General features: G+C 35.3%; 1 pseudogene; it reads right to left on the reverse strand.

Annotated features, from left to right (window-relative positions):
• Positions 1-2,852: 2,852 nt before the first annotated feature.
• Positions 2,853-4,937, reverse strand: LOC136800769 (chitinase-3-like protein 1 pseudogene; annotated as a pseudogene).
• Positions 4,938-14,300: the final 9,363 nt, after the last annotated feature.

Raw genomic sequence — 14,300 nt, forward strand, 5'->3', positions numbered from 1 at the left:
GGTCTGCAGTGTGAACACGACCTTTATTTATTATTTATTTAGCTAAAATAAATTTATTCCCATGGCGGCACTCGTTCAAAATGTGTGTTTACAGTTTAGAAGTTCCGTTCTGATAGGGTATCTTAAAATTTCGAGTTTTTCTTGTAAGCAGAGCATGAAGGTAATGAAAATAGATAGAGAGTGAACGACTCGATAACGGCCTAAGTGATCGTTAAACGGCTTAAGCTAACAGGATTAGCAAACCGTCCAATGAAACGCTGAATAGTCCAAAACCATTCATATAATTTGTAGCCCGGGGTCCACTTAAAGTTTTTTTATAGACTGGATGGCCCGGTATGTAGTATATGGTAATATGCTTTTGCCTAACAGTCCGCCAGATTTTCGTTGTTTTTGCCAGGTAAAAAAAGAACAAAGCAATGTTTTTATTTGAAAATGAGTGATTCAAAATCTGTTATTGATGTTTGTTTCTCATGCCTAATAATATTTTTCAACTTCGAGTAGCTTTTTTGTTATTTGGATTTCAAATATTTTTTTCAAAATGGCAACCTCGTCAAATGCTGCTAGTCTACTTCACTGGACTCAGCGTCATAAAAAATTATCAAAAAGCAAAGTTGAGCCAGAAGTAGGCTCTAATCTATACTAGCCATAATTTTCATTAAAGTGCCACCGCAGAAGAACGATCAAATAAGTTGTTGAATTTGGAAAGAAATGTTACTGATAGCCGTTTCTTCTGTTAGAATGGCATCTCATCTGAAGCAAAATTTAGTCTACAAATATTAGCAATTTGTGTCCATCTCATAGATATCTTCTTATAGAGATAAGATAAAGTTATTTATCTGTTTTTTTTTGTTATCTCTTTTATTACCAAAATAATGGTATATAATGGTTTGTTTATATCATACTAAACGCTACTGTACTAAACTGCCATTTTACTGTAATAGTCAACGACAAGTTTTTGAAAGGATAAAAATTTCTAATTTGGGTTGCTCAGAGCGGTTAATAACTACTTGTGGTTTAAATAGGGAATTTCCCTTAATTCGACTCCCTGAGGTAATAAAAAAAGACATATAGAGCTTTGAAAATGGGTAATCAGATCAAAACAAATCCGGAAAAGTGTTTTTAATGATGATAAAACAATAGAAATACAGTCAAGCTAAGAATGTTACCGGTACACCATTTAACCGGAACTAAAATACTGAAACGCGCGCGCAAAATTATGAGATGTTTTCCCAACTTTCCCTCACGAGTGAAGCTATGAATGCCATCCTCGGAAGCTTTAGGCTTCCTGCGGTGGCAATAATTTGTGGATGAAAAGAAACATACATATGACGCGCCGCGTGTTGCCAAAAATGAAAATGTTGCGGTGTAATATTTTTTATAAAAAAGTGCGACAAGACAAAAAAAGTAAGAAATGTAGTGCGACAACTTAAGTGAAAAATATGCGACAACTACAAAAAGCAAAAATTGTGCGACAACTAAAAATGAAATGTGCGAGTTGTAAAATGAAAAACAAGTGATGTTGAAAAAATGTGCGATGTTAAGAAAACTGTGCGATGTTCAAATCTGTAAAAACTGTTGACATTGTTGTTATGCTCACACACAAGGCGAAAATTTTTAGCGCACTTGTTTTTGTAACCAAGGAACCGTTTGCTTCCGATGATTAGATACGATGAAAAAAAAGGAGTTAATTCTCCATTTATTTCTTATTACCTCAGCAGAGCAGAGGGGGCACTATTTAGTCATGTTTGAATCAGATTTTGCATACTTAACAATCGACCATTTCAAATTTGGTTCAATTTCCTCATTTTTTTGTGGGGGCGTATGGTATTTTTTCTTCGGAATTTCGGAAATCGGGCAAAATTCCTTCGGTATTTCGGAATGCTGAAATTGTTTCGGTATCGGAAATCCATGAATTTTTGCTTTGGAATTTCGGTATTTTAAAGTTTTTATCCCATTCATATATGAAAAATATCAAATTTGATGAGAAACAAGTCAAAACGAGGAAAAATACCCAAAAGAATCGGTATCAGAATTGCAAGTATTATTTTGCGGAATCTCGGAAATTTTAGCAAAATTATTCAGTATTTCGGAAATCGCAAACCCCGTACGCCCCCCTTTTTTTTAAGGTCCAGACATAATCACAGGGGGCTGTATTTTGTGTCTATAACTCTCGTACTTGTATGATCTGTTCACACCACGAAAGGTGATTTTTTAATTTAAAAAAAAGGTTCTAATTGTCCGTATTAGCAAACCGATTTTTTTTTCTAAACAAAATCCTTGGATTTCAATGAAATGAAATTCCGATACACGTTTTTTTTTTATTAGAACATCCAAATTTCTTGAAGCTTTCGAATATTCGTAAGTTTTTGAGATTTAAGCCTAAAAACGTTCTTAAAATGTTCTTATTTTCAACATTTTGTGGACGTTTTTGTCCGTTTACCTAAGAAGCTGGGTGTTTTAGAGTCCGCGAAGCCTCAAAATGTTCTTAAGTTGTTCTTAATATTTGGTCATTGAAGCCTTATGTTCTTATATAGTTTGTTCGTATATAAAAAACGTGTAATCTGTTAAATTTCCAAACGGTATCATAAACAAGAAAAGGGAGATAAACAAAGTTCTGAAAGATTTAACATAGTATTTACTTTTTATCTTGATAAAATTATCTATATTTTACAAAGAAATCTAAATTCAAATTCAATTACTGTTAAGACTTTTTAGGAAGGAGATATTTATATAATTATTCAAAAAATTCAATTACAATACAGGAGTTTAGAAAATCTACCAATTTACAAAAAAAAATAAAACTGTAAAAGTAATTTTTTCATTGCGTTTAATCTTGGCCCTTTGTTAGTCATTTAATCGCAATGACAAAATGCTTTTGGGCAATAACCAGTCGGACAAGTGTTGTTGCACCATGTTTCAATGTTATTATTTGCACTAAAAAGTTTGCTGGCTTTGCAAGATGTATTTGGTTTCCAGTCAAGATCACAGGAGCAATAATTTTTGTAACCTTCACAAGAATCATCACGACAGTTCTTTTGACACCAATCGTTGATTAATGGTTGCCCATACCAAATGTTTATAGCAAAACATTTCTTTGCTCTTTTTCTATTTTTCATGTTGTTTGAAGATTGGTCTGGATTATTGGTGGATTTCTTAATGTTTTTTTGGACGGCCGTTGCTGTTGGTTGAGTCGTCATAATTGCTGATTGGACAGTAGCTGTTGTTTGTGGAGTGGTGGTTGTTATTGGTCGAATTTTCATTGTTTTTGATTTTGTGGTAGTTGTAGGCCTCGTGGTAACAGTTGTTTGTCGGATGGTCATTGTCGTAGGCTTGGGGTTCGTTGAAACTGGTGCAGTGGTGGTTGTCGTAGATGATTTCATTCTTGTTTCATCACAGGAACAAAAGCGAGGATCACAAATTCCGTCAGCACAGTTTCGAATGCACCATTGATCCATTGCAGCATGACCAAGCCATACATTGGCTGCAAAACATCGTTTCTTGTTTGATGCTGATTTCATTGGTGCTTTTGTTGTTGTGGTGGTTGTTCGGGTGCTCTTCAATAACTTCTCGCCAATCTTTGGTTTGGTTTTGATGTGAGCTGATTTGGAGATGATTGAAGTAACTGTTCCTTGTGCACCAAGTTCTTTCTTCACAGCATTCAACAAAGGGAATTTTCCTTGGTTACAATGAGCTCCAGAAAAGTCATCCAGATCAAGTGACCAAAACATGGCTCCTTTTAATCCGCGTCCTTTGATCAGTTTCTTTACTTTATATCTCAAACTTTCAATGTCATCATAACCAACCCAATAATTGTCTTTGTGACCGTATGGTGCCATTGCTTTGGGGTGTTGAACTACTTTCATTCCAGATTTGATTTTGTCACAAATTTCGTAATATGAGAGGAACCCACTTTCTCTGGTGGAAGGACCCCTTGCTCCAGCTCCTTTACATTTTGCTCCCATCTTTGAATTGGACTTTGAAGTCAATGTGAATGATCTGCCGTATGTTCCCAAACCCAACGCAATCTGAAGATAATAGAGGAATTATATGATAATTTTTTTTGTCTTTTGATATGAAAAAAAAAAACATGTATTATCCAGTACTTCTGACAATTCAAAATAACTGGATTTTAGGCCAGCAAAATCTTAAAAATCTAAATCTTTACCTACCTTATTAGCTGGAAATCCACCGTTGATCCATGTATCTAATCCAACGGGAACGGACCATTTCCTGTTAGCATCCATTGATGTGTGGTGACCAGTTTTACCATCCCAAGCTCCTGCAAGATCGTAACTCATCAAATGCAACATATCCAAAGATTGACCGAGTTTTGAAACTTCGTAAGCTCTTTGAATTGTTGTCTTTCCTGCTGCTACAGCTGCCGTCAGCATTAATCTTTCTTTGCCAGAAGATCGAGCTTCTTGGTCGAAGGCTTGTTGAAGTTCTTTGCAAAGAACTGTGAATCTTTGTTTGTCAGATAAAGGAGATGTTCTGCTGGCAGGATATTCCCAATCTAAATCCAATCCATCGAAACCTCGTTGTCTGAGGAATTGGATACTTTGTTGAATGAATCCTTGTCTGTTTGAGCGTGTCTTGACCATCTCGGAGAAAGGACTTCCTTGAGATTCGTGATTCCATCCACCAACAGCAAGTAGTATCTTCAATGCTGGATTTTTGTTTTTCAAATTAATGATTTGTTTGTAATAATTTGCATATTCATCATCATTCCATTCATAAGGTTCCAAACGATGTTCGACAATCTTTGCAAAAGCATAAACGATATGTGTGCAAAGGAAAGGATCAATGTGTGATGGTGAAAACTTGGCTTTTCCTGGACGATATTGTGACCAATTCGTGTAGTAGCAAACTCGAACATATTCAGCTTGTGAGATTACCAGATTTGTAATCAATGCAAGAACTATTGCAATGAGATTCATCTTGACTCTTCGTTGTAGTTTTTGAGTTTTCTTTCCCAACTTTGATAAACCTAAACTGATTTTTTCTAGTTAATTTAGTGATTGTTTGAATGTTTGGAGTTGACTGATTTTCTCGAAGAAAATGTCCTCCTTTTATACTAACTGCTAGAACTCAAGTGATCAATATCCATTATACCAATAATCATTACAATTTAATTGGTATTATCATGTGCCAACAACCTGTTATTCTTAAAACCGCATTGAAAATAATGCAGAAAATCACTGCAATCTGTCTCGTGGAGAAGAAGATCCTGGTTCAATCATAATGATTTTGTATGAAATTTTCTTACATGTTTTTAAAGGACGATTAATATCACAACTTTAATTACATCTCTAACCAGTTTCAACCACAAACACATCACTGCCAGTACACAATTTGATTGACATTTCAAACCATACTTATTTCGCCGTCTTGATTTTATTCACTACTTTCTCGGCAAGCATCTCTAGCAAAGGAATAAGAATCCGTAACCTGTAACAAATGAAGAAAATTTTATTTTTTATCCTCAACCAAATTCTCAAAGGTACTTTTCTCAAACCAAGGTCGGACTCCAATTACTGGTTTTAGGTTTATTACACCATTTGCATAATGCAAGTTGATTTTTGTTTTATCCGGCCAAGAATCAACTTTTGCCAATTATAATGGTTTGTCTTATGGGCTGTCTATACTCTTTTTACCTTTTTGACATCAAGCTTTTTTCGTAAGTTAACAAGGACGAAGTCTTCCGTTTTCTTACTATTTTCCAGAAAGCCTTTTTGTCCAGCTGCCTTAAAAGTGTACTAAATGGGACGCTCAGTACATTCTTGTGTTCCTATGTATGTTTTCTGTCTACCTTCACTCATATATCATTCTCTCATTCTATCTCATTCTATCAAGCACTTCCAGGCAGGGTGCCAGGGAAATATGGTGATAGACTCTCTACCTTCACTCGTACATTATTCTCTCCCAAACCGGCTGATAATCGAAGTATCGATTGACGTCAAATAAGTTTAGTAAAAGCTCAAATTGCAGCTGTAGAACGATAAACTCAGTACACATATTCACTCACCATCTGGATAAGGCTATCACTATGTCTCACAACATTCTGCCGATTGGTAGTGTCAAGGTTTCGATCACATACTTGCACCGCAATGGACTGTGTTCGAATCCCAAGCACTTTCAGGCAGGGTACCAGGGAAATATGGTGATAGACTCTCTATCTTCACTCATAATATCATTATTTCTCAACCCGACTGATAATCGAAGTATCGATTGACGTCAAATGAGCTTAGTAAAAGCTCAAATTGCAGCTGTAGAACGATAAACTCGGTATACATATTTTCTATATGTTACTTAAATTGATCGAAGTAAGCACTGTTTAGAAGGCTTAGTGTTGATATATAGCCCCATCATGCCCTCTTCCAATGACCTCTAAAGAGATGAGCTACACGCTTTTTTTATAAGAATATACTTTATAAGAATAATCAGATGAAATCGGCCAAAAATATTAAAAAGATGCTAAGATTACCACCATCATGGAACTTGGCAATTGAAAATAATTCTATTTTTTAGAGGATGTTACTTGAAAGTGTTGTCCCCAAGTAATGCTAAAAGCTCTCACAAAAATGCAAAATTTTAGCTTGAGATATGTATTGCATGTTAGATTTAGGCTGGGTTTGGGTTTTAACCTAAGAATACCGTACGAATATTTCTGGATGATTTTCGCCAAAAAATTGAGAATATCTATGATGAGATAGCAAAACACCATTCTTATAAGAGAAATTCAGGGGAGAGGGGGTAGTCAGCCTTATTGACCAACGAGTATGTGCGGCGGTCAAGGCTATGTTTTCAAGATAGCAGAAATGCACTGTAAGGCTGGACTTTTTAATGCACTGTAAGGTTGGAAATTTTAGCAAATCTAGGACAGATTGCAAATCTTTGCAAATTTTTTTGCTTTTAAAGGTGAAATTTTGAGAAAAATACACTGTAAGGGTATGAATTTCACCAATTTTTTGCTGCAAGGTCGCGGTTCATAAAGGTTTCGCTGCACATACCGTCTGGTAAACCCATTGCCCTCTTTCCTCGGAAAGGAATTCTGCTTATATATTCCAACCTACCTAAACTAGAATATTTTTGTCGACCCTTTTTGAAAGAGAATGTATGGAATGGAAACACATTTCAAGGCGGGAACCCGAGAAAAATCTCCAGGGGGGTCTAAGAGATTATCATTTCATTTTCCTAGGGAGTTATTCTAAAATTTCCAGGGGATAAAATACTGTCTTTAGTTCGTCCACGATCACTTTAAGGTATTAAAATAGTTTTTCCAAGGGTCTTTTTACAAATGTTGCCGTTTTCCACGTGGTATCCACAAATTTCTAAGAATCTCTTTTTGACTTGAAAAAGTTCGTCTTCCCCCCTGTATGAAAATTTAATGGAACATCCCATTATGATCTGGTGAAATTTGAGAAATGAATACTTTAACGGCATAAACTTTGGCGGGGATTAATTTCCGCGAAAATCCGCGAAATTAAGTCCCAATGGAAATTTGGAAGGGCCTCAATCGCGAAATTAAGTACCGGCGAAAAATTTGAAATCTTTCTTCGATCAGCGAAATTTTTTAATTTTTATCGTGTTTTTTTCGTCCCGCAAATCAGACTACTCAAACCCCGCTTTGAAGAAAATCTTTTCGTTATTTTCCGAATTTTGAGAACAATTCTGTTTGCTACCCCGATTTTGCAAAATTTAGAATCACTTTAGAAAAATTAAATTTAATTTTTGAATTTCGTGGATAGGCCCATCCGCGAAATTTAATCCCCGCGAAAGTTAATTTCATTAAAGTATGGCTTGTTACTCTCAGTAGAATAAGCTTTTTAAAGTAAAAAAAAAAAAAACTATTGTCACGTTATATTATGGTCAATTTATGATCAAGGATGTATGGTTATATGAGGGTTGCTGTATATGGTGGTAATATCGTAGTAGTGAAGTTGTTATCGATCTTGTCTTCCGTCCAGGAGGTCGGGGTTCGATTCCCACTACCACTAGACAAGTGAATATACCTTCACCCGGCCATGCTATGTGAAGGGAATTAGGTAAACAGAAGAAACTCAAGAAGCCAGTCTGTGGCTGTTCTAGGTATCAGTTCAACAATACAGTGTGGATGTGCTGGGAGTAAACTGTCTTTGTTCCCTGGTGGTTCACATTAACGCATTCGATCACTCTTGTTTAAAATTTTTGTCCAACTGCCTTAAAAGTGTACTAAATGGGACGCTCAGTACATTCTTGTGTTCCTATGCATGTTTTCTCTTTACCTTCACTCATATATCGTTCTCTCATTCTATCTCATTCTATCAAGCACTTCCAGGCAGGGTGCCAGGGAAATATGGTGACTCTCTACCTTCACTCGTACGTTATTCCCTCTCAACCCGGCTGATAATCGACTTTGTTTTGTATCGATCTCACTTACCGTCGCCTTTGATATCTCTGAAACATAAACTTGGTATTCTCTCTCAACCCGGCTGATAATCGAATTATCGATTGACGTTAAATGAGCTTACTGTAGTAAAAGCTCAAATTGCAGCTGTAGAACGATAAACTCGGTATACATATTTTCTATATGTTACTTAAATTGATCGAAGAAAGCACTGTTTAGAAGGCTTAGTGTTGATATATAGCCCCATCATGCCCTCTTCGTCTCTTCCAATGACCTCTAAAGAGATGAGCTACACGCTTTTTTTATAACAATATACTTTATAAGAATATTCATAATGAAATTGGCCCAAAAAAATTAAGAATATGCTAAGAATACCACCATCAGGGAACTTGGTAATTGAAAATAATTCTATTTTTTAGGGCATGTTACTTGAAAGTGTTGTCCCCAAGTAATGCTAAAAGCTCTCACAAAAGTGCAAAATTTTACCTTGAGATAATATGTATTGCATGTTAGATTTAGGCTGGGTTTGGGTCCTAACCGTAAGAATATTTCCGGATGATTTTTGCCAAAAAATTGAGAATCTCCATGATGAAATAAAAAAACACCATTCTTAAGAGAAATTCGGGGGGAGGGCGGTCAAGGCTATATTTTTCAAGATATCAGAAATGCACTGTAATGCTGGAAATTTCGTCAAATCTAGGACAAATTGCAAATTTTTGCAATTTTTGATTTTTTTGCTAAAGAGTTGAAAGTTTGAGAAAAATGCACTGTCAGGGTATGAATTTCATCAATTTTTTGCTGCACTGCAAAATATTTTTATCGACCATTTTCGAAAGAGAATGTATGGAATGGACACACATTTCCAGGGGGTAACCCGAGAAGAATCTCAAAGGGGGTCTAAAAGATTATCTTTTCATTTTCCAAGGGAGTAAAAAGTTATTCTAAAATTTCCAGGGGGTAAAATACTTTCTTTAGTTCGTCCACGATCACTTTAAGGTATTAAAATAGTTTTTCCAAGGGTCTTTTTACAAATGTTGCCGTTTTCCACGTGGTATCCACAAAGGTCAGATAATGGAATTTTACCAGACCGTGTCAAGGATTTGGAAGTGGGAGGCCTGATTTCAAGCCCTCGTCACTCGTTTTCTGCACATCAAAGGCCGACTATGGTTCCTTTCCGATGAAATGTTGGCCCACTCCTTGAGAGCTTTAGCTTGGCCGTTAATTCTCTGTTGGAATATGAAATGAACGATTGGGGGACTCGCCATGACTTCGGCCGATTGCATCAGAAAAAAGATTGACAGAGAAAAAGTGTTACAAATGTTTCAAATCAAGTTTTTCTCATTCGACATGCTAGAATATCTCAGAAGTTGAAAGTTCTTTACATAATGTGGTCAAGATATTCAATTATTTTCATTTAATAACAATTATTGTTTACGCAATCCGTCCTTTGGGTCCTAATATCATCAATCAACTTGATATGACCAAAAATTTATTGGACCTTTTTCCACATCATTTGTGGAAACCGACGTGTAATCAGAAGCAATTGTTTGAAAATCATTTAAGAAATCAATTTTCCTAGTGTGAAGAAAACCACGCCTAGAACTGACGTCAATTTCCACGACCAAAAGAATTTTTCTTCCTGTAAACAAAGAAAAGCCAATCAACTTACTCCACTACCTTATCGGCCATTTTTACGCCGGCCCTTATTGGGACAAGCTGGAGTTTTTACAAGCTCTTATTTGATTTGGTTGGTCGTTAACCAATAATAAAACAATTTTGTTACTTTTTTTAAAGAACGCGTCATCTCTATCGCTTCAAATGACCAATTAGTGAAGTATCTTGTAAAAACTCCAGCTCATCCCCCCTTATTGGGGTTATTTTTGGGCATGTGGCGTAATAAAGGCCGGCGTAAAAAGGGCCGATAAGGTATATCAAGACTTAAATCTCAAATTTCATTAAGTGTTTTTCCTTTCCAGAAAATTGGTCAACCTTATATTTGAGCCAGAATGGTTCTTGTACGCAGATCTGATTAGATTAATGGTAAAGCACGACGGTACTTTTTCAAATCGATCGCATTCCATTTTTGTCACAAGACGCAGTCTACTAAAAACAGGCCCGACTTGGGCCCTTACAGAGAGTTCCTGCTCTATTTTATGATTTATCAAATAAAGTGCGAAATTTCTTACATTTTAGGAGCTGTGTGTCTGTGGGGATAGAGCAATATCGTAGTAGTTGCACCCCTTTTCTTTTTTTTAGTTTAGAAGTTTATAGCAAGAACAGAACAGGCATTCAAAGGCTTGTTAGGCTGGCGTACTTTTTCTTCAGACACTTTTACTATACTAAGATTATCTACGGGTGCACCCTTTTTTACAAGCCAACACATTACCTTCGTTCTTATCTCTTTCTAAAAAGATGATTAGAATTGCAGTTAACAGGTAGACCAGCTAGCTCACATGTTAGCTCAATATCATAATTGGGAAAAAATTTCGATACGTCAATCAAATTAAAGCTAGTTGTCAATCAATATTATCGAAATTGGAGTGCAATATACGGTCTTTTTCATTTGGCCAAAATTTCTGTATTGGCTACTGGTAGTTCATAGATTTCTCAATTCTACTAAAATTTTTGTCACAATTTCAAGTGAAGTTAAACCACAAGAATTTGATATAAAATCCGAAGTTTGCTTTTCACGTCCTAATTGTTCTTTTTGGTTGAAATATTGAATACTAGGTGTAGTACTATGAAAAATTTCTTCCTTGCCACATAATCATTTTTTTTAATAAATGAAAAATACAAGATTAATATAAAGTAAACAATTAATTGTGTAACAAACAATCGAACAATTATTATTGTTTAAGGTTGGTTTGTTTGGCTTGGGTTCAATGCACAAATGTGGGTTCACGTAATCTAGCGAATCTTGCCTTTTTTCAGAGTGATAACAGTCTCACGAAAATAAATTTACGCGATATATTTTCAAAACTGAGTTTTACTTTAGGCTTAAAGACCACTCTAAAGTTCTGGCAAGAGAGGACATTTTCGATTGCATTTTCGATTGCATTTTCAGCTAATTTCAAGCAGTTTTTTTCATGTGAAAATTTTCATTTTTATATCTTGATTTGCGAAAGTATGTGCTCGCGAAAAAGACTTTCGTCAAATTCGCAAAAGAAAATCTCGTATGTCTCGCGATTTTTCGACCTCGCGAAAGTCTCTACGCCTAAAGTAGTCTTTGTTTTACAGTATTATTTTTACTACATTCGCTGTCAATAAAAAATGCCAAAAAGTCAAGAGTATATTTTGTTGCCACCGGAGGAAGCCTAAAGCTTCTGAGGATGGCATTCATAGCTTCACGCATAAGGAAGTTGGGCAAACATCTCATAATTTTGCGTTTGCGTTTGTGCGTTTTTCAGTATTTTAGTTCCGCTTAACGGTAGCATTCTCATCTTACGGTCTCTCTATTGTTTTATCATCATCAAAAAGACTTTTCCGGAGTTATTTTGATCTGATTACTCATTCTGAAATGTCTCTTTGTCTTTTTCTTATCCCTGGAGAATTAAATGAATCTAAGGAAATTCCCTTTTCTGGGAAATTCTCTTTTTATACCACAAGTAGTTAATAACATATGAAGAGCAGTATTTGCAGATATATACGCTTTTTATAGGAAGAACCAGTAAGTCATATGATTCTGGCTGGGCTGCTCTCAAATTTATATGAGTTTTTCAGCCTTAAATGTCAATATTAATTAAAATGGAAACATTTCTCAGTAATTTCTGAAATCTTAATTTGCTCTTAGGTTTTGGCCAAATTTCAGCCTCGTATGCTTATGAAATTGTTCTTATAAAAAACGTGTAAGACAAGGCACGGATGTCACTCTAAGTAGACTATAAATCACTCCCTTGACACATTTGTTAGCATCTGAAAGAATTTTGCCTCAGATGAGAGGTCACTCTTAACAAAAATTACTGTAGGGCTAAGATCATTCCTTTTGAACGCAAATTCAACTCTATGTGTTCGTTTTGCTGCGGTGGCACCTTAATGAAAGTTATGGCTAGTTAGGAACTTAAGAGAAGCAAAGTAATAAAAAAAAAACTTACAGAGACTGTGCTTTATTGGACCCAATACATAGAAATACAGTTAGGTCAAAAGAAAGAAATTCTTTGATGGATTTCTCTGCTCACATACGTCAATATATTAGGGCCTGTGGATTTATTGCATAAAAATTAATAAGATACATAAACCGCGATGCAATCAAAGGAGAAAATTTATCAGTATCACACCTTTATTTTTCCGAAATCTTCAACACGGCAGTTCAGTCCTCTCATTTATTATTTTTTATTTTCAAATATTTTTGCCCCCAAACAGAGCAAGTTTACCTCCCCGGACAAGGTCAATTTTGTAGATTTTTTGATACCCCCCGGACAATACATCCTTCACATCCCCCATGTACGAACATTTTCTGGAAGAGTCCAATGTCTAAAATTCTAAAACTAAAATTTCTCTATACTCTACCACCAGATTTCGTTTTATAAAGAACGCCAACGGGCTTGCAATTATATAATTGTGATAATGACACCAATACGTGGCCAATTAAAATCATCGTATCAGAAAATTTTATTTATAGGGTGTCCAAAATTAAATTATTCTATTTATTAACACCCACGTATTGGAAAGGGGTGTATTCCTGATGTTATCTGAAGACACTTTATAAGAAATAATTGGTGACCATCCTCTTTAATAACATCAGGTCTATTAAAGCCTAAACACAACCTTCTTTTTCTTGAATGTTACCTAACGGAGAGTTATTGTGAAATGTGATTGCATGTCGTTGTGGAGCTTTTTAAAATTCAATTTGTTCTCAAAAAAGGGGCTGTTCAACTTTGAAAGTAAATGGGTCATAATATACCGACTAGGGAGGTGCCACCACAATTGGCGCAAACGGACCAAACAATTTGAATCTTAACTTTTGTCTAGAACAAAGGCCTAAAAAGGTATGTTTTAAGGTTATTAAATAGAATTTGGCTTGGTTAATAAATTTTCTTTTCCCTTTGAAAAAATATGGTCGGGCTAAGTGGATATTGCTGTTAGATCTGATGATTCTAAATCTACCGTTGAAATTCTGGCTATGGTGAATGTACTGTTGAAATTCTGGCTATGGTGAATTTACTGGTGAAATTCCAGCTATGGTGAATCTACTGGTAAATTTACTTAACTCAACGGAACTCAGGTCATTAATGTCTTCCTGAGTGTTCAAGTTGTATAATGGGCTGTTTAACAAAGCATTTTACCTTACCTCGACAAAAACACGGTCCAAACCCAAAGACGTCAATCAAATTATCACGTCAACACAAAGTCATTATCCTTAATAGCACCATTATCAGGGAAAGGTCCATAATTCCCCAAATATTGTATTGTTGCACAACTTCAAAACATTTTGAAATCTAAAATCAAAAAAATTAACACACCATCATTGTGTTAGGTCTCGATTAACATTCATTGAGGCATTGCAGTAATTTCCTTAGGTATAATTTAATATTGGTTGACCAAAAGTTAGGGTGAATATTGCAAGCAAAAAGGGAAATTGCACTGGAAAACTCTTGCAGGAAGAACTATCGAAATCAAGGCGAAGTCTTGTGTGGTTGATTAAGAAATTGTGGTCAAACGTAATCAATTAAAAGCAGGTTGGTAAAATAACTTAGGGTCATTAACAGATTAATTATCTTTTAAAGTGATATTGATTCTGTAAGGTCTCTGAAACCAGTATAAAAGTGGATTACTTCTTCTGACAAATCAGTTAACTTCAAACATTGAAACAATCATTCAATTATCAACAGTTGAAATCAAGAAAGAAAAGTCTCAAATATTAATTATAAAGAAGAAACCATAATCAACTACTTTCAAACAAAAAGAAAGAATCAAG

Source organism: Clytia hemisphaerica, unplaced genomic scaffold (assembly GCF_902728285.1).
Source record: "Clytia hemisphaerica strain Z4C2 unplaced genomic scaffold, Clytia hemisphaerica genome assembly, whole genome shotgun sequence".
Classification (NCBI taxonomy): Eukaryota; Metazoa; Cnidaria; class Hydrozoa; order Leptothecata; family Clytiidae; genus Clytia; species Clytia hemisphaerica.